The sequence below is a fragment of the Amblyomma maculatum genome, chromosome 8 (genome assembly GCF_055883805.1).
Source record: "Amblyomma maculatum isolate TAMU_Amacu chromosome 8, ASM5588380v1, whole genome shotgun sequence".
NCBI classification, from domain to species: Eukaryota; Metazoa; Arthropoda; class Arachnida; order Ixodida; family Ixodidae; genus Amblyomma; species Amblyomma maculatum.
Window position 1 is genome coordinate 26148731 of NC_139351.1, and position 23994 is coordinate 26172724.

Consider the following 23994-nt stretch of genomic DNA (forward strand, 5'->3'; position numbering starts at 1 on the left):
TGCTTTCAAGTTTTGTGTCCTCTCTCTTAAAGCGTAAGTGCTCCTGAAAAGAGACTAAAACCTTAAGAAATGTCTTCCGGTGTAACAAAAGCCCGAAAGACAAGTCATCATGGAGGGTTCACAGAGAAAAGGCTTGTTTGTTTAGGACGTAATATGTGATACTGTTGAACTCGCGCCAAAGTTTTCATAGCTCCTTGTGAGAGTCGTAAATTTCCGCTAAAACGGCCAATCATTTTGTCGATGAGCTCGGCCAAATCCGAGATTTTCGCGCCGTAGATAAGAATATTGATTCTACGTATAAAGCAGTAAAACTGCTGTTCATGACACAAACGTTCCTAGAATCGAGTATAGGTGATCAGCCATGTCCACAGCACTATTTGAAAGAATTCAAGCTATGCGGTAACTTCATCGTCGACTTGTATTTAAAATACCGTCTGTGTTATGAACGCCTTTTGAACGCTTCAAATGGAAAGGAGGTGGACGTTTTCCTGCGCTGAATTTCTGTTTTAACGGATGCAATATTTTTTTTGTTTTCCAAGCAGATGTTTATACACGCTTTTTCGTTGAATTCCGGAAAGTAGAAAGCCTATGCATAGCGCCTTTAAGAGCTCAGCACGCCCTCCCCTCTCCCTCTCTTTATACCCATCCTCTCACAACCCCCTGCAGGGGGCACCTGTTAAAGCAGGTGTTTGTGTGTTTTGTGCGACACCACGGACCCCGAGCACCCACTCTTAGCCGTGCGTGGCATCGTCGTGTCTGGGGAAAAGGGGATCCTGGTGGTTGAGCCGATGCCGAGTGTTTGGACCTATAAGGCCACACCACTTTGGCCCACGCTTCCCATAGACGGCACCTCCGGGCTGACCCACCCGTGGGAAATCGGCAGTCGCCTTTTCCTATCCTCCCCTCCATCTTTCGCTTTCCTATCTCCTTTCTCACAACTCTCCTGTCCTCTATTCCCTTCTTGTTTTTTCCTTCTTTTCCAGGCGGCTAGGGTTAACCTTGTGTGGCTAACCACCCTGCGTTATGCCATATTTGGTTATAGTCGGGGTGTACGGCTGGCGTGGGCAGGACTGCTTTGCGAGTTCCTGTCCCGTACCCTCGTTGGGCTCCATGGTGGGTGGCCGCCACCCCAGCTGAACAAACACTTACTGTATGGCTTCTTCTTTGGTCTCCAATGATCTTTCCCGAAAAAGGGGACGGACCGATGAAACTGCAAACTTCTTTCTAAAGAATGCAAACAGATTCCCACGCTTCCACGTGGTGCACAGTGAAGACCCTCAAAAAACAGCTAGGCAAATATCTCCTTTTGTCGTGACCAAGACATTGACTGAAGCAATAGGCCAAGGATACAATGTCAAAAAACTTCCAAATGGCGACCTTCTCTTGGAAATTATGTACCATCATCAGAATGAAAAACTCCCAACAGTAACCAGCTTTGGGGAATGCCCAGTTAATGTCACCAAACACCGCTCTCTAAACATGGTGAGGGGAGTCATTTCAGATGACGACCTAAAGTACCTAAGTGAAGAAGAACTCCTTGAAGGACTAAGAGAACAAAATGTCATCAATGTGTTCAGAATTAAAATCAGACGGAATAACAAAGAGATACCGACCAGGCACTTAGTCCTTACCTTCGAATCGAGCACACTGCCCGAGGCTGTGGAGGTAGAGTACACGAAGATAAAACTGAAACCATACATACCTAACCCGCGTCGCTGTTTTAAATGCCAAAGGTATGGCCACGGCTCACAGACTTGCCGAGGCCAACTTACATGTGCGAAGTGTGCCTCCCACGAGCATCCCGCTGAGAACTGTGAATCCGAAACGCATCTTTGCATCAACAGTGAGGGCAGCCACGCTGCTTACTTGCGAACCTGTCCAACATGGAAACGAGAGAAAGATATCATCACACTAAAAGTCAAAGAAAACCTCACTTACAGGGAAGCACGTAAGAAACTCACGTCCACTCACACCCCAACTTATTCTGTTGTGACGCAAAAGGGGGCGGCGTCACAGCAGTCCTTGAAACCTGCCCAGGTGACACACGGTGCACCTAAGGCAGGGACCTCTACGTCCCCGGTGGAAGTAGCTAGGGCTGCTCCACCACCCCCAAAGCAGGCTGCGCGGGCCTCTAGGTCAGCTGGCCCCAAGGTCTCTCCAGTAAGGGCGAGATCTACCACAAATGTGTCTGTGCAGTCTGCACAATCGTCCAGCACGTCCGAGGACGCAATGGACACAACAAACGACGACCGTCCGGGGCCGTCAACATCTGACAGGCGACGGAGCTCCTTGGAGCGAACTAGAAAAGAAAAGGCCCGAATCACCGGGCCAGAAAAAACTTAGTCTCTCTATCTTCCTCATATAAAATGGCGTTCTTAGTCCATTGGAACTGTAGAGGACTTTTAAGAAACTACAGCGATATAAAAGACATTCTTGTTTCATTCTTACCCGCAGCGCTGTGCGTTCAGGAAACCAATCTCGGTGCGCAGCATAAAAACATGCTAAAAAAATATAAAGTTTTTCGCCGCGACCGAGAGCACGTTAGCAGGCTCTCGGGTGGTGTTGCTATCATTGTAAGGAATGATATTGCAGCTAGTGAATACAAACTTGACACTCAGTTTGAAGCAGTGGCAGCCACCTTGCTTACATTTAAAAGAATCACAGTGTGCTGCGTGTATGTTGAGCCACATCAAAAATAGCTCTCAATGACTTAGAAAACCTTATAAATCAACTACCGGAACCTTATGTGGTAGTTGGTGATTTTAATGCACATTCTCCTTTCTGGGGAAGCGAAAAAATTGATGCGCGAGGCCTAATTATTGAGGATTTTATTCTATCTAACAACATTTGCTTACTAAACGCGGGTAAACCGACCTACTGCTCTCCGAACACAGGAAAGATGAGTGTTTTAGACCTGTCATTTTGTTCACCTTCTCTCTTCAATGATTTTAAATGGGAAGTTTTAGAGAATCCATATGGGAGTGATCACCTACCAGTACTAATCCGCATGTCATCATCACCAAAAGTCACCCCAAGCAAACCGCGACGATGGAAGCTCCATTTAGCCGACTGGTCACTTTTCCAGTCCAAAGCCAATCTGGAAGAAGTTTTTTCAGAGGAGCTCACTGTAGATGAATTGAATGAAAGGTTTACTAATTGCATAATACGTGCAGCAAAACTAGCTATTCCACAGTCTTCGGGAGTTGTGCATCGCAGTAACAAAGCCTGGTACACGCAAGAATGCCGGGATGCAAAAAAGAAACAAAATAAGGCCTGGGGAACTTTCCGCAGGTACCCAACCCAAGGAATCCTTATAGCATTTAAAAAGGCAAGAGCAGAAGCACGATTTATTCGTCGAAAGGCTGAAAAAGAATCGTGGCAGAGGTATGTGACGTCAATAAATAGTTCGATGAAGTCCAAAAAAAATGTGGGAGCAAGTTCACAAACTAGACGGAAGCTACTCCTCATTTACTATTCCCATATTGACAGCCCCCGATACTCAATCGACTCTAGAACAACAGGCAGACATATTAGGAAGACATTTTTCTGCAGTATCTAGCTCCTCACATTACACTGACACTTTCTTAAGGTACAAAAATGTGGCTGAAAGACACAGACTTAACACAAGTGGCAAGAGAAATGAAAAATATAATAGTTTAATTACGCTCCAAGAAATACACACAGTACTCTCTGCCGGAAAGCAGACTGCCCCAGGGGCTGATGAGGTGCATTACGAAATGTTAGCACACCTCTCTGAAAATGCTATTAAAGCACTCCTTGAATTTTTTAATAAGATATGGGTGTTAGGGAAGCTGCCAGAAGCCTGGAAAAAAGCCACTATTGTCCCATTGCTTAAACCAGGTAAACCGCCAACCTCTGCATGCAGTTATCGGCCCATAGCTTTGACAAGTTGCTTTGCAAAGACCTTTGAAAGTATTTTAAATATTAGAATAAATTTTGTTCTACAATCACGACAACTACTTGACATACATCAGTGTGGCTTTAGAAAAGCACATTCAACAACTGATCATCTGGTCCGCCTCGAGAATACAGTCAGAGAAGCGTTTATACATAAACAGAGCTGTCTCGCGGTATTCTTTGATCTGGAGAAGGCCTACGACACAACTTGGAGATATGGAATACTACGTGACTTGGCAGACATAGGCACCCATGGGAGGATGCTGAACATTTTAAGCGACTTCCTTGCCAACCGCTCATTCAGTGTCCGTCTAGGCACATGTATGTCCAAACCTTTCATTCAGGGAAACGGGGTACCTCAGGGGTGTATCCTAAGCACCACGCTTTTCATTGTTAAAATGAATTCTGTGGCAAAAATATTCACACGGTCCATTATGTATTCGATATATGTTGATGACCTGCAAATAGCCTGCACATCTGCCAGCATACCAGTGTGTGAGATGCAAATACAAATGACATTAAACAAACTCACGGCTTGGGCAGACAACAATGGTTTTAAATTTTCCCCACAAAAAAAAAAACAGTAGCTATTCTCTTTTCCCTCAAAAGAGGGCTTCACACTGACCCCACTCTGTATTTGCAGGAATCTACACTGCCAGTAAAGCAAGAACACAAATTTTTAGGCCTGATCTTCGATAAAAAACTTACATTCTTAACCCACATAAATAACTTAGAAAAGAAAGCTTCTCGAGCCCTAAATATTCTTAAAGTGCTCTCAAGAAAACGGTGGGGCTCTGACAGAACATGTCTTCTTCGAATTTACCGCTCTCTGGTACGCTCCTGCTTAGACTATGGAAGCATAGTGTACGACTCAGCCAGACCATCATACTTGAAACGACTCGACCCAGTACACAACACAGGCCTCCGTCTCTCAACAGGGGGTTACAGAACATCACCCATCAATAGTCTCTATGTTGAAACGAACGAACCGTCCCTTACCGACAGAAGAACCATGCTTACGTGTGCATACATACAGAAAATAAGATCTCTTCCGAAACACCTCTGTTATCCTATCGTTACCACATCACCATCCAGAATTCTATTTAACAATAAACCCCGAGCAGTCAAACCAATCCTCCGATTTGAAGAAAAATGCAGAGAATGACATTAAACAAACTCACGGCTTGGGCAGACAACAATGGTTTTAAATTTTCCCCACAAAAAAAAAAACAGTAGCTATTCTCTTTTCCCTCAAAAGAGGGCTTCACACTGACCCCACTCTGTATTTGCAGGAATCTACACTGCCAGTAAAGCAAGAACACAAATTTTTAGGCCTGATCTTCGATAAAAAACTTACATTCTTAACCCACATAAATAACTTAGAAAAGAAAGCTTCTCGAGCCCTAAATATTCTTAAAGTGCTCTCAAGAAAACGGTGGGGCTCTGACAGAACATGTCTTCTTCGAATTTACCGCTCTCTGGTACGCTCCTGCTTAGACTATGGAAGCATAGTGTACGACTCAGCCAGACCATCATACTTGAAACGACTCGACCCAGTACACAACACAGGCCTCCGTCTCTCAACAGGGGGTTACAGAACATCACCCATCAATAGTCTCTATGTTGAAACGAACGAACCGTCCCTTACCGACAGAAGAACCATGCTTACGTGTGCATACATACAGAAAATAAGATCTCTTCCGAAACACCTCTGTTATCCTATCGTTACCACATCACCATCCAGAATTCTATTTAACAATAAACCCCGAGCAGTCAAACCAATCCTCCGATTTGAAGAAGACTTACTAGATGCCCTCCCCAATATTGCCAGTAGACCAGATCCACTTCCACCATGGGAGATTTTTCCCTCTATTTGTAACTTCACACTGGTACACTTACATAAAAAGCAAACTCCTCAAGAACATATACTACAAGAGTTTCTTTCACTAGATGAAAAATACAAAATATACAAGGCCTTTTACACAGACGGATCAAAGACAACTGATTATGTGGGGAGCGCAATAATCCAGGGAAGTTCGGAGCAAACAGTGCGATTGCCTCAGTGCTCGTCAGTTTTTACTGCCGAAGGGTATGCCATATTAGTAGCCGTAGAAGCTGTACTGCAAGAAAATACTAAACGCAGTGTTATATATTCTGACTTGTTAAGTGTCATTGCAGCGCTGCACCCTAAAAATGCAGAGGAGTCCTTAATTGGAAATATCATCAACAACGCAATAAAGGCTTACAAGCAAGGACAGGAAATCAAATTTTGCTGGGTCCCTAGCCATGTAGGTATCAGAGGGAATAAGAAAGCCGATGACTGTGCTGCACGGGCCCGTAACGGTACAGTAAAACAAATAGACATTCCTTACAAAGATTCCATGAGGATCATACGGAGTAAACTAAAACAAAATGGCAGACGGCTTGGGACAAGGAAATAAACAATAAACTACACCTCATAAAACCCGTCCTAGGTGAATGGAGGTCGTGCACACATCAGGAGCGTTTCACTGAAGTGATTTTAGCCCGTCTACGCATTGGACACACACACCTTACTCATAACATTTTACTTACAAAAGAAGTCCAGCCCCTATGTGAGAAATGCGGAGCTCAGCTCACAGTCAGTCATGTATTATTTACATGCAGACACCTAGAAACACTGCGGAAAAAATATTTTACCCGATTTTACGATGAACATATCCCTTTCCACCCAACATTGATTTTAGGCGAAGAAGCACTTATACATATTTCAAACATTTTTACCTTTTTAGGAGAGGCAGGCCTACTTAAGAAACTATAATTCACACCCAGCGCCTCAATATATATCATGATACACCTCATTCACTTTCTCATTTCTGAGAAGAAGGCATGAGGTCCTTGATTTATTTTGTTGGGTTCCTCGGAGGTCCTTGCCTGACCAAGGACTGCACCTAAGGAAGCCTAACATTTTAAGGGAGTCATACCTCGCGTTTGGCGCATGATGGCCTCAGTCGCCTATGCGCCATTAAACCCAACACAGCACAACACTCCTCTCACAACCCTCGCCAAGTTTTAAGGCATGTGGAGAGAATGGAGGGGGGGGGGGGGGCGTCTTCAAGAGACTTTGTAGATAACGGGAGAGGGACAACGGGGTTCTGAAAGAGCGAAGACTCGGAAGTTGGGCAAGGTAGCGCCTTTGTAATACAGCATGGGACTAGCGGCCTCGGTTTCGACACTTTCTTCTTTCATGCACACCCCGGTGCCGCATCGGTGCATCTACTGTTGTCCACGAAAGTTCGTGCTTTCTAATTTTTTTCTACTTCTGATTTTGTGAGAGTATATGTCTGCCACGAGAGGAAAGCGTGGGTTACTTTGCGGAAGGTACGACTGAACCTCCTCAGCGGTAGTGGCGTGCCACTGGCTAGTTCGAATGTTAATTAATCGTTCCCGTTGGCTCCATGCAGCGCTTTTTTCGACTGGCTACAAAACTGTAAGTGAGCTAACTGCTGAGCTACTTGGTTGTGAGCTGTAAATACAGGGCCTTCAGCGCGACACAGCACACACAAAAAACAAACTGCTACAAAATTAGTCCAGCTACAAAACTGGTCCTCGGGATGCTGGGGAATTGTACGGTGCTTTGGAGAACTCGGCGGACTGACTCGATGGACTGAGATGCGAACCGAGTTCTCTGAGGCGAAAGGCTGAAGAGGCGAGCCAGTGTATTGTGGGAAGCACAACAGCGTCAGTACCACTCTGGCTTAGTGTAACTGGTGATTATGACCCATGTAATAAAGTGTGCGTACTGGCCGAAGAAGTTGCAAAGACCATTTCCTGCTCTATATCGCCGGACCGACGCAGCGATTAGGAACATCAAAGATCCGAGACAAGAGATAGAAAATTAACTCATACTGATCGGGTTCATGTTTAAATAGCGCCTATAGAACACTTGCAGTACGTATCTCAAAACATTGTTCAGAAAAAATTCACTTCACTAATATTTCAATAACACACATGGCATGGGGAAGAGTGCCTGTCTTCCATTTCGATGTGACGCCATTTCTGCTTTTTTTTTTTCACGAGCGCTGCAGTGTATGAGAAACGAGGAAGCTCATATAGCTTTTTAGAGGTGTATGCTGATCAAATTTGTTATTGGCTTTACGTAATGAGACGTTTTCTATTAAATTTGGTTCGAAAGGCTCACTAAACTCTAACTGACAGTGCTCTATCTACACTGTTATTGTATGCTGTTTTTCTTCTTTTTACGTCGCATGTCATGGCACCCGATCGCTGTGTGATGACTTCGTGGGAAAGGCCACCTTACGGAGGACGGCCAATAACAGATCAGTTGCAACGCACAACTGTATACTGACTACACCTGTCAGTAAAAACAATAAGGCCCGTAATCTGTAGTGACCTTTTGAGCGCCGTAAGGAGAAATTTACTTGAGCCAGTCGAATGCGGACTCCAGATTGCTGATTGTTTTGTCATCTCAGAGTACCACCCCGGATGCTGAGCTGTCGCGTCGCTTCGTCTTTTTCGATTGGCCACTGCCCGTTTGAGTACATAAATAGCGTTAAGAACTAGCCAGCGATTGTGTTTTCTAGTTACAGTACTATAAACACAAAAACATGTATCGAGAAAGCATATGTGAGTTACAGAATACGCTCAGAGATTTGATTCTCGAGCAACCGTTCCGTATTTTAGTTGGAAGGAGTTGTTAAATTAGTTAGTTATATTGGGTTTTATGGCGCAAAAGCAACTAAGGCTATGCTGCGCCAAACACAAGGTTAACTTCATAAAGAGCACCTTTTTTTAGGGTGAAAGGATCGGATTCGGTGTATTTGTATGTTTATTATGTCGTTTTTGTTCGTGTCGCATTTTCGCTGCCCCGCAACCTTGCCAGCTGTTCCACTAGATGACGCTGGCTGTGCCCTTCGCGCTGCGCATCTCTTTTTGAGAAAATTCTTTTTCGGTGCGCATTTTTTCTATAAAATCCGCACTGAGAAGATGCCTAGGCATGCGAAGCAAGTTATTGCAAACGTGAATGCTCGGAATAGAGCCCGTTTCTGCAGGAACCACTCGGTCACAAAACGAGCGCGTAATGATACGCCTCCTTTTTTTTTTCTTGCGGACTACTTGCGTAGCTTTCGCTGCGTTGCACCGTTGCACCTGATGTATGAAACGGAGTATAGACCTTCGCAACAAGGGCGTCCTGGGCGTCACCATATTGCTCGCTGTGCTGTTGTGTGCGCCTGACGTCAAAACGGTGGAGGCGGCAGCGGAACCGGTTTGCAACAGTCCAGAGGGGAGGCATTTCGACAATCTCCTCGCCCGATGCAAATGTCTTGAGTCCGTTCTATGGGAAGGGAAAAATAGCTCCCGACCCCATCGCTCCGCGGGGCGTCAAACAAGTCAGCCTGCGGGGAACAAAATATGGCCGATTTCAATAATTAATCAAATACGAAGTAGGGGCGTAGCACCGCTTATTTCAGTTATACATTTCATGCATTACCACACACATCCGCGATATACACTCTCTCCAATATATTCCCTTAGTTCACGCAAGAGGTGGCCAGCAGTCACAAAGACGGTTGCGCTTCCAAAACACAACACACAAGCCTAAGGCGCAAACATTCCGATCGCTGCCCTTGGTCGGTTGCGCGCGGGCGGCGGTTTCAAAGGGACTTAAGTCCAGGCGTCTTCCCTGAGAAGGTACCGACAGCAGCTCCCTCTGCCGCGCATTCTCCCCAGCCCGTGTTACGCCGCGGTTTGTGGCCTCCGCAACCTTTCCCCTCAAACCAAGATATGGAGCAGTTCGCGCTGAACCCACAACCACTGCGATTACGCTGTAATTTTTAACTGCTCTGGTTTGCCTCCTTCGCGGCACGGTTGAAGCGCGACTTTTCCGAGAATCGGAACGGGCCGAACCGACGGTGTGGCCTGTTTCCATCTGTTTCCATACCACTTCTGAAAAACGGACGCCTGCGCGACAGTCATAAATAAACTCGCGTCAAGCTGCCACTTGACCTTGGCCGCCACTTCGAATGCCCCCCGTGACAGTGGACCCGCGGTGAACACTTCGTTTCCGGGAGGAGCTCGCGAACTTAACTGTCGATTTATGGGCCTCCGGCTTTCCGGTTCTGCCTTCGTAGCTGTTGTACTCCGCACGTCGAGCACGACCTGCGCCGCAGTGCCAGATGGCCCGGCTTCATCCATTGCGACGCGAAACAAACGCAGTCACGCTTGTACTACGCCGCCCAGCGACGGCCGCCACGTCTGCAACTGACACGCCCCTCTCTCACTGTCTTACTCCATGCGGTCGCTCCGCCCCCTCAGTGTTAAGTCGCGTGATGCGGGCGTCGGTACTTTCCCTTCCTCCTCTTCAAGTTCATGGAGAGATGGATGGACAGAGAGAGAGAGAGCGGCTTCTACTACAGCTCTGCGGCCGCTCCACCTCCTCAAATGCTGAGCCGCGAGACGCGCGCGAGGCCACCTTCTCTTTCTCCACTTCAAATTCACGGAGAGAGAGAGAGAGTGAGCGATTTGGACAGATCTCGGCGAAATCCGTGATTGCGGCTGGTACTAGTAGTGCTACGCACGAAAAAAAACGGCTCCTGAGGGACAGCACCGCTTAAACAAGAACTGTCCGGAAGCACGTCATTAGGGAGTTTTAAAATAGGGGGACCCTATCGATTAGGGGGATAGGGTGATAGCGGGCGCGAGTGCGGATGCGCAGAACCCAAACGTGCCTTAGGTTTTGGGTCAGCGGATGACGGCGACCCTATATCGGCGAAATAGCGTGGACCCTATCGCCGTATAGGGTCGGGCAACATGGCGGCGTCTGTCGAAGCGGAGACTTCTCGCCTCATATTCGCCGTGGATTCGTCCCTGTAAGCTGTATGTATCGCAAATAAATCAAGCAGCCTGATTTCGCTTCGTTTCAGCTTGCCTTGACCGTAAAGATTAAACGATGAAATGCTTGTTTTGTTGAGATCGCTTCTCGACACTCGCCGTGGAAAGGCTTAACGAGAGGAGTCTCTGCTGTTGTCACGGAAACGTCAGGAACCGGAAGTTGTTGAAACACAATCAAAAAAAGGAACGTGAAGAGTCGAGTCTGGTCAAGCCAGGGTCAAGCAGTGTTTGACATGGCGGCAGCGAAGGTGGCCGCGGTAGCTGCGGCTTCGCGATTGCGATTCACAATCACTGGTGACCTTATATGCTGCGCGAGGTCTTAGCAGTAAACCCCCTTCAGAGAGTCGTGTCGATGGTCCGTAGTTGCGTATAGCCTTACGCGGCTCTGAAAAAAAAAATTTACGCCGCGCGCAAAACGCGACCGATACGATCTGCTGCTGGGGCAATTTCAACACAACGACCGGGCCAACCTGCGCAAGTACCGCTTCAATCATTTTCTTCAAACCTTGCATAATTTTTCCTTCGTGATGCGAGCTTTGTATTTACGATTGCGAGCTGACAGCAGTGCGTAAGGATGGTGTTTACACGTGCAGGTCATGCACGGAAGAGCACTATGATGAAAAAGAGAAGCTGCTGCAAGAAATATCTGATATCGCCAAAGAACACGGCCACATAGTAAAAACGGGAGCTACCAGAAAAATTGCCTGTGCCCGTCCAGTCAGCGCCCACACGGGCTGCGGAGCGGAGCTCCGCGGTATTGGCCAAGGATGCAGCTGCTACAGCCTACACTGCAGCCCTGGACGCAGATCCCTGCACCGCAGACCTGACATGTTCAGCGGAAAACGCATGTGAGACCATTTTATGGTAAACGCGCCGCGAGGACATGAATTGCTATAGGACAGCCATACATGCGAGTCTTGCCGGAGGTCCCTGATAGACAGCCGTACCAAAAGCCAATGTTCCATAATTCGAACTTCTGTTTTGTTATCTATACCTTTTGCATTTTTTGAATGTTGAATGAATTACAGTATATACAGTTGGCAGTGATAAACAGTTCTGAATTCAGCTTACACATAGCACTTTTAACGTTTATTGAGAAACAAAAGTAACATTCAGTAGTACTTGCGAGCGGGCTAGTTGGCTATACGACTCCGATGACCTCCGGCGCTTTGTACCACAAAACTGGCAGTTGGTAGCGAGCGCATCATCTGTGTTAACGTCCTGGTTTAATCCTCTTGTGTGTGTACCGTTTTTTGTGTATAACCATGCAGCGCCGGGGGTCGTCGGAGTCAAAGTAACATTTTGCTGCATCTTGTTCAATACAATGCTTTAATACATCTTCAAACAGCACAGGCCACATCAGCATCACAAAGTGTGGTATATACGCAAAATCATCTTGCAAGATGAAAAATTGCAATACTAACAGCTCAATAGGGAAGCGTTGCTAAGTCTCTATACCACCATTTTTTAGGGGACTCGTCTGATGAGCCATCAGCAGCAGCCGACTTGTTTAAAAACATGTACTGTAGCCAAGATTCGCAAGATGCGCCATCAACGAGGAACGACACAGCTGCCGATGCCCAATTGAGCTCCAATTTCCAACTGCCTGCAGCTAGCTCTCGAGTAGCAAGCCCTGGCCAATGCAGCACAGGTGCTCAGCCTGAACCTCAAAGGCGAAGCAAGCTGACTACAGTACATACCATATCTGCATGGAACCACTACAGGGGATTGTTTAGTGTTAACACTCTGTGCAGAAGAAACCTTGCAAAGTACTTTTGTGGTGAGCCGCAAGGCATTGAATTTTTTCAAGTGTCTGCGCGTTATCTCTTGTGTATACAATTGAAGGGAAAATGAGGGGCTCGTTATTATGGAATTTAAAGGAGCCAAAAATCTCAAAGTCGAAAGCAAAGGTTGGGAATAATTTTTTTGGTGTTTTGTTGTTGGCATTGACAAGAATTTGTCTTATGATGATTTTAGGAATAAAGAATATTAAATGAAAAGCTGTTAGTCCCTAAAATCATCACAAGACTAATTCCTGTCAATACAAAAAAAATCCCCAATGTTTGCCTCCGACTCTTAGACTGTTGCCTCCACTAACATCTTTTGTATGGCATTTTATGCAATGCACGCATATTTGTGGTTTGGTTTTATTATGGAGTTATATGCCTTCATCTTTAATACATTCGTGCAACTGACCATACAAGACTTCAGAAAACAAAGCTTCTTACGGCCAGAGGAGTATATAATGTCTGTGATTTGTCCCTTTCAACCGGGAAGTTACTGTGGCAGTGAGGTACTAATATTTTTCTACCTCTAAAATTACATTGTTATTAATCCGCCACGCCAATATTCTGTTGGTTAATTTTTTTGTACTGATGCAGATAGCAACAGTTTTTCAGTTAATAACCATTTCACATTTGTCGCACCAATTTTCTGGCAGTTGTAGCTTAGCATTCAATACAAATCACGTTAAAATAATGCTGTCGTCACCAAACAGCTTAACACACACAGACACTTCAAGAGCTTTTACGAGATCATTTATGTAAATATTCAATGGTACTGCACCTAAAACAGAACCCTGAGGCGCACACCTGAGTAGACCTGTAAAAAACGAGGATTGGCCCCATCATGTCGACAAGCTGTTCCCAGTTTCATATATATGATGAAATCTAGTTAGTTATTTGTGTCATCATTTTTCTTATCATTTGTGTCAATATTTTGTAGTAAACAGCATATCACCATTGCCGTGTACACTTTTCCTGTGACGGCAACGGCGTAACTTATTTAAACGCGGGGGTGGAAAGATACTCGTGCATGTTACAATATGCATTTTGTGAAATTTAGTGACTGTTTGTGCATCAATCGTTTTTGGTTACTTCTTACTCTATTATTGCATCCTCCTACATTCCTTATTTGCAATATGTTTGCTGTTGGCAGTCAGTGACGAATTTATGAATACTACACATCAACAGCATCAATGTTGTTATATCATTTTTACATGCAGGTACAAAAAGACGACAGCCTCAAAACTTGGCTTTTTTTAAAAAAAGGCTTTAGTTTGAGGAGACCGCAAAAGAACAAGAGCGGACCATTGAAGAGAGGCGGTTGGCGTTTGAACGCGATCGCCTAACTTTAGAGCGCGAAAAGCTGCTTGCGCATGTAAGAGAATGGGAGGCAGCTTGCAAAGAGCGAGCTAAGGACAGAGAGCTTCGTCTCCAAGGAGCTGCCATACAGCGGCGCCTTCATGAAATGGGCGTGCAAGACAGGGCCGAGTAGAAGCTACGGTCCCAGGAATCTGCAGAATGACGAAATCAAAGGGAAGTCGAGCTGCGGGAGCGTAGCGAAGAGCGCCGCATATTCATTGAGCAGCAGCAGGCGCTCATAAAACTTGTATCCAAGATGCTGTCAACAGAAGACAATTAAAATCTGCAAAGTGGTGATTAGTGCCATTTCAGTGCACAGTTTCGGAGTCTAACTGTGAAGCTGAGTTCTGTCTTGAGTAAACAGTTGCAAACACCCTTAATATTGCTTTTCCACATCCACATCATCGAAAAAATTACTACCTTGAACTATTCAATGTATTCACAAACATCAGTGCATGCTGCAGCCAAATGTAAACAGATGGCAACAAGAAACACTGACATAATTATAACTGACAGCAGGACTGAAAAGGGAAACAGACTGCCTGTGCGGGTGTTCACGCAGCCTGGCAAAGACCTCACTGAATTGCAGATTGTTTTTAATATACCATACAAATAGACACTCTCTGCACCTTAAACACAAGAATGACTATTTTGTGCTATGAGGGTTGTGTGTAAACTGCAAGCACTGGTCATACAGACCTGTACCTATGCGCATTTCACAAAATCATGTTTTGCACAAAAAACTGCTTCCTATCCACTGCCATAATTGCTGTGTTCATCAGTGAAACATCAACACACTTGAGTCATACACACAGTCTTTGTGCAGCAGAAAAATGATCAACAAGAAAATCTGCAAGTTTAGCTGCTTCTGCCTTTCAGGACCTTTGTTTAGGGATTCGTAGGCATGTGGTACGACTAAGTCATGGAAACAAAATGTTCATTTGGTACCCACCAATTCCAGGTGCCAATATGTGTGAATGATTATGTGCGGACACAAGTTATTCTTGCTGAACACTTTACGTTCATACTCAAGAGCCGAACATTTTGCTGTCCTGCACTGACCAACCATTAGGCTCACATAAAGTACACATCCTAATGCATATTTCCTTAATGAATGCGAAACACACGTACTCATTTCTAGCTAATGTGGACACTGTAAATGTGGAAGAATAAAATTAAGTTTTCGAGACGAAACAACCATTTTAATTCAGTTATATGCTCTGTTAGTATGGAGACCGTTCAAACGATGAACTGTGTGACTATATATGTACACCTCCCATAGGCATCCATGTATTTTTGTTACATTAATAAGGACAGCAATGACGAAGAAATCACGTATGAGGTAGCCAGAAACTACTCGAATGTGTCCGGACTCTAAATATGATCGAGCTCATGAGCATTTGACAATCCCGTGGATTGTGTTTGTTATACCTGAAATTCATAGTGAATGGAGTTGCTCTATTTGAGCTCAAAAATGCAGAATGGGACCAAAGCGGTATTTTTTTTAAAAGGCCGTTGTGTATGCGGTTGCTTCAAAACACACTTCATCAAGCCACGCTCTCAGCTCTGCAGCGTGCTCATATGAGCGTGCACGTATGTGACGGAGACCTAGGCCCGCACGCTTCGCAGAACTTAGCGATCGCATGGCTTCTCACTTACAATTTGACGCCTTGCGAAGCTTGCGCAGCACATACATTTACATTTTGTATACATTTACTGCACAAGCAACTGCATGGTCCCCTAGCAAACAATGTTACCAGCTGCAAATTGGCGAGTGCTGGCAAGCTGACGTGAAACCAGTAAATGCCCGAATACCAACACACAGTGCGCAGAAACTTTCTGGTGGTGGCAAGTGACATTTACAGTGGTCATCATCATCAGCAGCAGCCTGACTATACCCACCGCAGGGCGAAGGCCTCTCCCATATTTCTCCAATTAACCCGGTTCTGTGCTAGCTGCGAACTTCTTAACCTCATCCGCCCACCTAACTTTCTGCCGCCCCCTGCTACGATTTCCTTCCCTTGGAATCCAGTTTGTTACCCTAAGCGACAATCGGCTATCCTATCTTCGCACATGTCCTGCCCATGTCCATTTCTTCTAATTTCCACTAGAATGTCAGTAACTTGAGTTGTTTCTCTGACCCACTCTGCACGTTTCCTATCTCTTAATGTTATCCGTACCATTTTTCGTTCCATAGCCCTCTGAGTTGTCCTCAACTTAAGTAGAACCCCCTTGGTTAGCCTCCACGTTTCAGCCCCATAGGTGAGTACAGGTAAGATGCAACTGTTGTATACTTTCCTCTTGAGCGATACCGGTAAGCTGCTAGTCATACTCTGTGAGCGCTTGCCAAATGCGCTCCATTCCAATCCTATTCTTATTTCCTTTTCTTGGTCCGGGTCCGCGGTTACTACCTGCCCTTACAAAAAAGCCTAATGAGTTTCTGATTAAATGTTGATTACATTCCTCATCATGCTCAATAACATTTCTGTAGATTTTATTTATGCATTCCTAATGAGTTTCATAAGAAAGTTGGCCACCGTGTTTCTGATGCACTCTTACTGCATGAATTTTTATTGAACTCTTAATGCACGAGTGACTATTGTTTCTGATGCATTATTAATGTATGAATTTTTACTGAACTCCTAATGCGCGAGTGACTATTGTCATTATGATGTATATTGTTAGATGTGTTTCTAATGTTCCTAGAGATGCTTGTGCGCACCTTTTAGCCCCGAGAAGTTTGAGTGGCGCCCTCTGACGGTCAGCCCGACGTGACGTCACGGCAAGGACTGCCTGCACCGATCGCTCTGGCTTCTCCGGGTTGCCGCGTAGCTTCGAGTCTGCGGCCTCGGTTGTTCTCATAACAACAGCGTTATGAACAACGCAGACAGTACCGATCGAGTGTCAGGAAAAAAAAGTATTTAATCATGATTCCTCTTGCTTTCAAAACACGAAACATGGGCTCGTCGCGGTGAGCGCAAGTCTCGCGTGTGTCCGAGCGCTCGCCGCGACGGGCGCAGCTGGTGTCGTCGCCGCGGCAGGAGCCTTTCGTGCGTCGTCCCTTGAAACTGATGATGTGCGCGGAGTCACTATCTTCATGATTGTATTACGAATGTAATACAACCATGAAGTTAGGTCTATATGCCTGCGACGCGATAAATTTGTACCCTTTTGCTGTGGACGTTGCTTACAGCGGGCATTATGGACTGCGCGCTGCGAAATTCGTGCACGGATTTTTATTTAGAAGAGGCTACTGATTAAAACTTTATTAGAATCATCTTACTTGTCGAGCATTTTTGAGAAGCAATTACGCATGATTTGCCAAGAGCAACGTGCATTTTGATGGCCAGAAATATGAGTTATTAACCGTGCCGTAAACATTTCTGTCATTCCGTTCGCCTCTGCCTAATGAGCCGAAGGCGTGCGCGCATGGGATGTCTTGGGGGCACTGCTAATTTGAAAATTTCTTTCCAGTCTCCCTTTCACTGAGGAGCATAAATTCCTATGTGGACAAAGCGTGCGAAACAAATCGCTGCCTTAGTGAAGCAGAGAAACCACTTTCATCAATGATTTTTCAGCCGTTATTAGCTGTTTTTGCTTGAAGATGTCACTCGCGCTGAGCTGAATTCCAGCGTCCTTGAAAAGCTTCCGAACCTTCACGGTAACTCCTGAAAAGAAAAAAGCGCAAGCTCTGTCAAAAAAAAAAAACAGCTGCGGGGGAAACAGGCAAACAGTGTATAAAACTTTATTACATACCTTCAGAACTTCCTGTGCGTTGGTTAGCGCTGTGTGTTGGTCCTTGAGGAAAAAAAAAACAATTATTATGCCATCTAAACCACTCTTTACAGTTACAGAGATATCACTAAATTTCCGTCACGCATTGAAAACTTTTTCGTTTTGTTAAATACTACAAACAGCTCATTGAATCCATATGTTAAGAGGATGAAAAATGGGTCTTGTTTAAACAGGCCAGTCCTTCTTTGCTCTTAGGGTAACATTATGCTTAGAGTGATAAGGTTGAAATGCAGTATTTTCATGTACATTTGGTGACGTGGCTAGATAAAAGAATATTCCTCGTGTATCTACGGATGACTTGTGGTTTCATTACTTCATTTTTATGTTGTAACAAGCTCTCCACTCGAATTTACTGCAGTAATATAGAGATTGTTTAAGGTATTAATTGTTTGTTTTGATCAACAGTAGTGTTGAGGAAGCAAAAGCCGATAATTTATCACGATTCTAGCTTACTCATGTATTTCAGTTTCATGGTCAGGACTAAAGACAATCCGGGATATATAAATGTTTTTCTTTTCCCTGAATGCTTGATAAAAATCATTCGCGTCAATGTGAATCATCACAAAGGAATAGTGGCCGCATAGCGTATCCATAGGTAAACATACCGTCTCAATCTATAACTTCCACCTCCTCTTCTAGTCGTGCAGCATCGTCCATGGAAACGGCGCTCAAATCTTCACTACTGTCCCCATTCTTGTGTGCTGTCAAAGCCTCTGCGTGTGCGCAGAACTGGTACGACTTTGCGGGAACGCCTCTTTCACCTGGAATCAGATAGAGTGATTCAGGCTACAGCCTCAAAAAACACTGAAACAAGGCCTTAACGAAGTTTGGGCATTATCTCAGAAAAGCGCAGAGCAGCTGCACATCACGTGCACTTTAAATAAAGTCACGCTTGTTGCATAGCACACAAGTCTGAGACGTAGCTAAGGCAGGGCTTCACGGAGCCCGAAAAAAAAAATTCCCTATCACAACCCTTACTGAAGTGCGGTTTTTAGAGACGCGTTGCATTGAATCTGCGCCCCATGTCTTGAAAATTCTTGAAAATATCAGCATTCAAACAAAAAGACCAGCACAGCTGTGCTGACTGTGTCAAATTTCGCGGCATGAATGTACACGGGAACACCACTGCCGTGAGACACATTTCAAACAAAAACTTAAGCACGGTCCCAGTTGATTCAGCTTGGACATTCCGCTAAAATGTCTTAGCACTCACTGACACAAAGATCGAGGAAACGAAAGTTTGAGCAATGGCTGATTTACTTACGCCGCCGCTTCGTCGATCCCGGGAGCGATCGCCTTGCATCGCTAGGACGCACGGGAAGGTTGACGGGTGGAACAGCGTCTGGCAATAGTTTTGTTCTTGTACAGTGATAACTTAAAAAAAAAAAAAAAGACTAGTTGGCAAACAGCCCGTAAAAGCGTCGCTACACGTACGGCTCACCTAGTATCTTGTACACCGGCTACACAAAGTCTTCCTTTTTGAAGTGCTTACTGCACACTAGTGGCAATGGCGACGGTTGCTTCCCAATTCTTAACTTTATCAATCTAACCTCCTTCATTTTGAACAACTTTGGGTAAAGTGGATGCTTACACCGGCTTTCTTCCGTGATTTTCACTGCGCACTGAGCAATAAGTCACCATGATTATTCGCGAGCGAAAACGAACGAAAGGAGCCGGTATCGGCCGGGAGGCTAGCAGCAGCCCGGCTGGCGGAGTCCTTGCCGTGACGTCATTTTGCGGCGATCGCAGCGGCGCCAGTGTTCGCTCTCGGAGCTAATATGGAGAATCAATGTTATAGCGATTGAGACTGGAAATGCCCCAGAATGCTTTGAAATAACTGATTTCAGAGTCTCACATAGAGCTAATGCAAAACTTTGCATTTTATTTAATTTCACGGGAAAGCATCGACGACAGGCTGTTCTTAAGCTGCACCACTGTGATGTCAAAACTGCCACAAGTGTAACCTGAAAATAGAGAATTTGCAATTAATTAAATCAGTCCCACATAGATGGCATTCGCTGGTCATATGCTCAATTTGCTACAGTGTCGTGCTTACCGATGATAGCATTTACCCGAACAGGGTCCAGAGCTTATTTGCATGGTGCATCCTTTTTTGAGTTGGTTCCCTTGCCGTAGAGAGATTTTCCTCTGAGTTCATCTTCAGTGAACAGTGCTCGCATCAGGCCCCTAGCAAATTTAGCCGGTGCTCTTTTGCAGTGGGTACGCAGCCGATCTAGAGTAGACTTTTCCACCAAGACACCGTCGCCAATGGAAACCGGCTCAGGAATTTACCAAAATACTTCATGTAAACTTTAATGTAATTTATTGTAAGCAAATTGTAAACATTTCACTTTAGATATTAAGTGTCACATACAGCCAATGATAAATAAATTACCATGTGCACTTAGTCTCTTTGCGGGCTGGGAATTCATAGCAGTAAGTGCTAGTATTTCCATTCTGTGGTGTTAGGATGTCGGGTTTTACTCATTGAGAACATTTTAATGATATATGATTTGCTACAGTGGGCTAAAGCTCTATTAGTAACCACATTTAACTGCTTAATGCTTGTTAAATGAAACCAGCAATTACTGTAGTGCTCATAATCACTATAAGTTATCGAATGACATACAACTTGATGCTTAAAGTTAGCATTAAGTTCAAATATTCATTAAAGCAATAAATAATAGCAACTAGGACCTAGAATACTTCAGTGAAATTATACTCAAACAAGTTTTCGAACAATAATGACTTGATGTTGTAGCATAAATTTCAGTTTTAATGAGTTATCGAAATAACAGTAATTAATTAGGGCTTACAATTGGCACTGCGCAGATATATTTCACTTAAGCTATACAATAATATATGACTTCATGGTGTAGCTTCAAGCCGAGATTTATTCACAATTACCCAATTACCAGTTAGTAATTAGGACCTATTATTACTTTAGTGCAATTATATACTCTGCATAAGCTATCCAATGATATATGACTTAGCAATATACTTTAACAGTCAATACAAACAAATTACTCTTTTTTCTTATCATTAATTTTGTCCTACATGTCCTAAGTAAACATATTCACCTACTTCTTCCAGTGCTTCCCTACCTAACCTAAACTGCTGTTCCTTCCAGAGGCTGTTGAACATTACCTTAGTCTTCTGCATACTGATTTTAAAGCCTACCTTACCACTTTTCCTTGTGGTACAGTGCTACATGCTCAAATGGTGAAAATTCATTCACCGTAAGGTTCTCTGCTGCCAGGAAACAGAGGTAACATGTGCTGACACACAACAATATCCTGAACCATGCAGAGTAGACAAAAATAATTTATTAGCGGGCACTGTCACACAGGCAGCACAAAGATTTTCCAGCATTTTCCGGAATATATTTCAAGCTCCTGGTTGAAAAAACTAAGCACTCCTGTGTCCACTCCACACTAAACACACAGCACAACAGAACACAAAGTCAAATGCAAACTGCAACACAGGGTGCTAAATGGTATGCCACAGTAAAAAAAAACTTCCCTAACAAGTTTGATTTTGAAAAGAATCTCAACACAGCCAATCCTATTTTAATGTTATTTTGAGAGCATCCACACACTTCGAGAACAACGGAGCAAACCCCAGGGGCAGTGCTGACATGCATAATGAGAATATTGCCTAAAGCACAAGGAAAAGCTCTAGCTAGGTTTGACCTTAATGATTACTTTGTGTAAGAGGTCTCATAAGAAGATCAAATTCTCTCAAAATGTCAAGGGGCATTAGTGAGCATGCGATTAGTTGAAATAGCGGACAGTTGAACTTGTTGATTGATGGTGTATGCTTCCAACAGCTCTTACACCCTCCAGCAGTAATGCTCCAATTGAAAAGGAACTACTTGCGGTCAGGTTTGCAAACAAAAGATTTCATGTAATATGCTGATGGAACTCCAAATGCTCAGGTAGCTGGCTTTAAATACTCCTGCAGAGTTTGCAGGCGAAAACCAAAGAACTCACTGATTTGGCTGTCATACAAACATGTGCGACAGTTGCCAAGTATGGTTGCCACTTTATACATTTTAGGAACATTTTGCAGTAACAACTTATGATTTTTCTTGTAATCCAAGAATGCAAAAGGGTGACAGTTTTCCCAAACCCCCACTCAACGGCTTGACGAACAGTGCTCATGGAACTGTTAAACAGCTGTTGTTGGCTGAGTGGGGACGCAGGGAGTAGGCTGCGTCCCATAGATTGTGAAGATCGAACCTTGGACCAGATCCAACAGCTTTTCATAGAGCCCACTGTCACGCAGGACATCTGCAAAATGCAAAACAGTACTGAATAATCAAAGCGTTTGAACAACAAATGTGGGAAATGTTGAAGCAAAGCGCACAGATTTGATTTTCATTGGCCGAGCTCGAGTCACGAGAAAAAACATTCTGCTAGGACATTTATTTGCTGTCACCAACGTGGGTGCCTAATAGAAACAACATTCTGCAGTAGGCTTCTGTTTTGTAGTAATGAACATGTAGCACTTACTGCTGTTGCACGTAAGCAAGCAAAAATATAAGGTTTGGTTTGGTCTATCGGGTTGAATGTCCCAGAGACGTTGTACTGATTGTGCGCTGGTATGGTCTTGTTGATACAAAAGAGATCTTTGCATAACCTGCCATGATGCCCTCTAACTGATATATATTCAACAATATACCAGCTTTAATATACAATCAACAAATTATTTTTTGTGACATCTGCAGTCCTGCTTTGTTAATACAACCCTCGTTAATATAGACTACTTAAATTATGGACAATTTTTCTGGGGACCAAATATTTTCAAAGTATTTATGCCTCGTTAATATGGAAACTCGTCTGGACAATGCACAAGAGGAAAATGCACATGTGCTGATTGGGGCCTATGTAGTTTAGTGCCGTTACCATTAATAGGCGCGTGAACAAAATCTCTACTGCCCCAACCAGACGTCAAACATTATGCATTTTAGTGTAGGACACCACAAGAATATAACGAAAAAGTGCAAATGCCTGAGTGATGGCACTCTTGTTTCGTGGTTTCATCCTTCGGAGTGAATGGCTATGATGAAAACTCACTCTGCAGCTTGTGCAGCGTAGAAAGCTGCATTCAGTAGTTTTTATTACGACTGAATGCTGAAATGTAGCAGTGGTATAGTAGGAGTTGTATAGTGGTATAGTAGGAGTATAGCAGTGATGGCAGGCCATCACGTGCACCATACCCACTAGAGGCATAAAGTTGCATCACATTATTTCAAGCACAAATGTGACCGAGATAATGTGCGCGTAAGTTAAAATTGTCCAGCTTTAACCTTACTGGCCATCACAACTGTTTTTATGGGCGATCAAAACGTCCGTGATGACTTGGCAGCGACACATTCATTTTTTTCCTGAATGCTTGAGCATTCAGCATGTGGCAGCTTGAGTGGCATCTGCTTACAGTAGTGGCTAGTTCTGAGGTCATCATGCAGTTAGCCCATGCCTTCACTTGTTAAGTCTGCCCACACCACAGGCTGTCACCATCACTCCGTGGCCACCGCCCACCAGCAGTGAGCGTGAGTTTAACAGTGACAGCCTAAATAACCTTGAATTCTAAGTCCAAGACTCGGCTGGCCTGCACCACTGCACAATGCAACAGAAAGGATGGAGTCAAATTCTTAAATTATGACTTTGGAATTGACAAGTTTGATATGGCCGCTGACAAGCGAGATGCGCCATTTTAAACAAATGTACAGCATTCAATAGAACTATCAGAATCTTGACAAACACACACACCCAGAACAGACTAACGTTTCTGAACTTTTGCACTCGATTTGGCCGCTCCACCGAGAGTGCTAGTGCCAGGCTGCACTCGCGTCGGAAGAACTGGCTCGGCACCGGCATGACACTTTTGCGGTCTAGTGCAGAAAGTGCAGCAAAATCAAGGAGCCCTGTAAATATAAATCCCCATTTTAGCCAAGCTTTCTCAAAGTGGAATTCTTTTTAGCGCAACACATAAAGGGGACAAGACAGGCGCTATGTCTTTTCCCCGTTATGTGTCACGCTAAAAAGAATTCCACTTGGAAAACAAGAACTCACTAGCCCTGAAAAAAAAAAAAAACTTGCTGATTTAACCAAGCCGTAAAAATGTGCCTGTGTGGCTCAGGAATAGTGTGTCTACCTCAAGATTCTTGGAAGGCTGAATTCTGATCTCACCCTTCTATCTTGAAGATGAAACCCGAGATGGCAGTGCCTGCAAACTGGCCCAT

The 23994-nt window shown here is 44.4% G+C and overlaps 1 pseudogene; it reads right to left on the bottom strand.

Moving 5' to 3' along the window:
• Positions 1–19628: 19628 nt before the first annotated feature.
• On the bottom strand, positions 19629–23994 carry LOC146180778 (uncharacterized; annotated as a pseudogene).